This window comes from Salvelinus fontinalis, unplaced genomic scaffold, assembly GCF_029448725.1.
Source record: "Salvelinus fontinalis isolate EN_2023a unplaced genomic scaffold, ASM2944872v1 scaffold_0009, whole genome shotgun sequence".
Taxonomy (NCBI): domain Eukaryota; kingdom Metazoa; phylum Chordata; class Actinopteri; order Salmoniformes; family Salmonidae; genus Salvelinus; species Salvelinus fontinalis.
The window spans coordinates 199,937-204,761 of NW_026600218.1; positions in this window are offsets into that span (position 1 = coordinate 199,937).

Below are 4,825 nucleotides of genomic sequence, written 5' to 3' on the forward strand. Positions count from 1 at the left end.
TAACTATAATCTTAAATCATGTGAAGGGATGGCGTTATTAATGGGGAACCAGTTAGTTATCTCATACAATGTCTGTACGCCAGTCACTCCCTACTTTTCTCATTGGGGGAAGGAGTATGGCAGTGTTTGGAACCATTGTATGTCCCTTCTGAGGTTGCCCTTATCTTGATCTGGTATATGACCTAAGAGGCTCACTGTCTTTTCTGAGCTTATCCAGGAGGGGTTGTATGTTGGATGGGAGTATCTAGGATTGACAATTGATATATGCCATTGGATGAGGTAATGTTTGGTAGACAGTGAAGTACCAAGCATGAGATTGAAACCTTGTCTTAGGAGACCAAACTGAACGATGATTTATAGCTGATGCTGTCTAGCTATAGGATACACCTCTTTGGGGTAAAGGATTCTTTGTAAGTTGAGAGGGGTGTATCTTGGCTATAAATGAAACTAAGAATTGTTTTGTAAGCACTCTCAGAGAATTCATTTATAGACACAGAATTGATCTGAGAGTCAAAAAAGGGCTTTGGTGAAGCTCATATATATATTAAAGATGGATTTTATAATATAACTCTGACTTGTGAGTGTGGTTGGCTCTCTCTCTCTCTTTATTGAGTAATACAGGAAATTACCACGACAATATACTGTACTCTATACCATCTACTGCATCTTGCCTATGCCGTTTTGTACCATCACTCATTCATATATCTTTATGTACATATTTTTTATCCCTTTACACTTGTGTGTATAAGGTAGTAGTTGTGGAATTGTTAGGTTAGATTACTCGTTGGTTATTACTGCATTGTCGGAACTAGAAGCACAAGCATTTCGCTACACTCGCATTAACATCTGCTAACCATGTGTATGTGACCATTAACATCTGCTAACCATGTGTATGTGACCATCAACATCTGCTAACCATGTGTATGTGACAAATACAATTTGATTTTGATTTGAATTTGCATACCACCCCAAAAGATCCACAGAATCACACTCCACACTGCCCTTTCCCACCTGGACAAAAGCAACACCTACGTGAGACTGTTGTTTTTTTGACTACAGCTCAGCATTCAACACCATCGTGCTCACGAAGCTCATCACTAAGCTAATGAACCTGGGACTAAACACCTCCCTCTGCAACTGGATCCTGGGCTTCCTGACGGGCCGCCCCCAGGTGGTAAGGGTAGGCAACAACACGTCTGCCACCCTGATCCTCAACACTGGGGCCCCTCAGGGGTGTGTCCTTAGTCCCCTACTGTACTCCCTGTTCACCCACGACTGCGTGGTCAAACACGACTCCAACACCATCATTAAGTAAATGGCAGCTAGCATGCTAAATGGCAGCTAGCATGCTAGCTGCACCTGTAGACTTCCAGTCATTGCTTCCAGGGCTTAGTTGCCAAAATGCTGAACTATCCCTTCAAAACATTCAAAGTAAAACCAGGCATGAAGAATGATTCTCTTGTCCTCCATCACAGTTCAGTCACACAGTCTATCTAGTTCCACCAATCACACAACATAGCATTTATTCAATGATTAGTTCACAGTAGGGATTTTGTCCATGGGACTAAGAGGAAGGGGATGTGTACAGAAATGCTGCATCCCGAGAGGAGGCCATGTCAGTACTTGACATCAGCCTGGAGAATAGAAATAGTCTCAGGGAGAAGGCAAAATACAGTATGCCCAAACAACCATCACATGTAGGTGCTATGTGGACATGTGGAAGGGGTGGGTGTTACACTATGTATGTTCCCCCTTCAATTCAATATTCATTACAATGCTACCTTAGTTCCTAGTGACTAGTGGTGGCCTGTGTGATTAGAGGGAGACGAGGGTGACAGGGTTAGATGACAGCATAGAGATGGTAATAACATTGGTTAATTAAAATCATAATCTTTAAGTCATTGAAATGATCAACACAACAGTTAAGGTCTGTGTTGATGGTTTGGCTATAGTAGTTTTACAGTGGAGAAGCATCTCACTCAAGACACACAAACATAAACGACATGGCATCCAGACCCTAGAGGTCAGTTGACATGGAGAGAGGGGTGGGAGGGATACCCCAGGATCCTCCATTCCCCCTCGGTCCCAACACTGCAGTTATAGAGGACATAGAGAGAGACCCGGGGTATCATGGTCAGACTATACCATGTGTACTATACATAATGGTGCAGCATAGACCACAACAAAGGAGATGGGTAAACGCAGTTACAAACAGGCTGTGATCTTATTGGTCAATACTCACCGTTCCCATTGCTGATAGGCTCCGTGGTCTCCCAGTTCAAGGCCCTCTGGACGGCCTTCTATCAGCGTGTGTTCCGGAACTCTCTCTCTACAGGAGAAAAAGAGACAGTTTCATCCTGACTGATCATTAGATCATCCTGCCCTCATGAAAACTATGCAATTAGTGGCACCTGTATTGTTTTGTAATGTATACATTTAACCACCAGATGGCAGTCTGAGGTAAATGTTGACAAGGCATCTGATGGTCAGGACGAATGACAGGGTTGGGGTCAAATCAGTCAATTGAGGAAGTGGATTGAAATTAAATGAATTAATGAATTTTCTCATGGAAAAACAACAAGGTTTTGAATTCATGGTCTGATGCTACTCTCTCACCCTCAGGATTGATTTGGGTTTGATATTTCTCAGTACAGATGGTTGTGAGGGTCCAGGCTCCAGACACTGGCCCCCTCTGCTGCTCCAGCTACCATGGATGAACCCAGTGCAGGAACACATATGACTTGAAAATCCAATACTGCACTCCCTCAGGAGTAGGTAGAGGTACTCTGTGTCTGTGTGCTTTCAGATTGTACTCTGTGTCTGTGTGCTTTCAGAATGTACTCTGAGTGCGTCTGCTTTTAGAATGTACTCTGTGTGTGTCTGCTTTCAGAATGTACTCTGTGTGTGTCTGCTTTTAGAGTCATGTTTTCCTGTGTAGAGTGACGTCAATGTGCCTGTGTGTCCTTGGGAGTGGACTTACAAATGTGTGTATTTGAGTCAAAGTTGATGTTAGAGTTTACTGTGTGTGTGTGTGTGTGTGTGTGTGTGTGTGTGTGTGTGTGTGTGTGTGTGTGTGTGTGTGTGTGTGTGTGTGTGTGTGTGTGTGTGTGTGTGTGTGTGTGTGTGTGTGTGTGTGTGTGTGTGTGTGTGTGTGTGTGTGTGTGTGTGTGCGTGTGTGTGTGTGTGTGTACCTACCCATGCCTCTCTCCACCTGGAGCTGGCTCAGAGGAACCCCATAGTCCTGGTTCATGGCATCCAGGATCTGGACAATTATCCATCCATTAGTTAATATCAGAGTGCTATCTGATGTGTGTGATGGTGTCTGAATGGAATGAAAAGCCTTTACCTCTAGTCTGAAAACAGACAGCTTCCAGCTCAGCAGGAACCAGGTGAGATGTGTTAGTGGACTGAGTCAGTCCACAGATGATACCGTCAGAATGAGAGAGGGAAGGAGAGAAGGAGAAAGGGATGAAATCAAGCTGGAAACATATATACAGGCATCTCTGTTGAACTAGAGGTCAGAATACATGCATGTTAAATTAAACACACCTCAAATACAGTGACGTCATATGAAACCTTGTTGGGCTCTGAAAAACTGTTTGAAAAACTAAACAGACAACTAGCTCAAACCAAGTTTATTCACTCAATGGGTCCAACAACTGCATAGACAAAAACATGTTCCCACCAGCACCAGTATTTATACCCCCTTTAGGTGGAGTCTCCTCCGTTTGTCTAAACATTCAATGTTTTGTTGCTACTGTAGGCAGGAAGTTAAGTGACGTGTGAAATAAAACTGTTCCTTCTGCCTTCATGTGACCTGACCTCGGCCCACGTTCCTCACTAATCCACAGCTTTCCACCCGTATCAACCACGTGATTGCCTTTTCCCTTACTTAGTCATTTTCCAGGCCCATACTTCTTTTCCACCCTCCATTGACCCCATAAAATACATTCCTCCTACATACAAACATTACATTTTGGTGTTGCAAGTTTTTCCGCAGCTTGAGGTAGTTTTAAAGGTTGACGTCACTCAACCTCGTGCACTGGGCTCCCAGTAGAGGGCGTACAGCCCAGAGACGGCAGAAAGAAAGTAATATCCATAGGACAAGCCCATATCACCTGCCAGCTTCTCTGTGAGAGTAGGGGGAGAGAGAGAGAGAGAGAGAGAGAGAGAGAGAGAGAGAGAGAGAGAGAGAGAGAGAGAGAGAGAGAGAGAGCAAAAAAGAGAGAGAGGGAGAGAAAAATAGAGAGAGAGACAGAGAGAGAGACAGAGAGAGAGAGAGAGATGTGTATGTGGAGGGTCTTTAGTAAATATTCATTTTTTTTTTTAAAGCGTAATAAATTGTTTCCAGCAGCACAGTAACAGTCACCAACGCTCTGGTTAACATGAAAACTGCCTAACCAGCTCTGCTAGGGTGAGTAAAATGGTCAGAGTGTTCTCATTTGTGTCTGGAAGTAGCTAGCAAGCTAGCCAATTGTTGCGTCAAAAAACAGAACACTCAAAACATGAGCACAATGGCAGCTCTTCCTTTAAAGAACTCCGTAGAAGACTGGTGGTGGATCCCAGGAGGCCTGAACAGTGCTGACATCATAACAAGAGGGGCAGCCCCAGAAGACCTGCAGGAAGATTCCATGTGGCAGGATGGACCAGCATTCCTGAGGCAACCTGTGAAAGAGTGGCCACATAAGTCAGCCAAAGAAATCGCCGCGTATGCCAAGGAAGGCATAAACAAACTTTGAAGGAAAGCTTTCTCGGCAGCACTGACCAGAGCGCAGGTCAAGAGAAACCAGAGTGATGCACAGCAAAATAACCCAGATGAACCCAA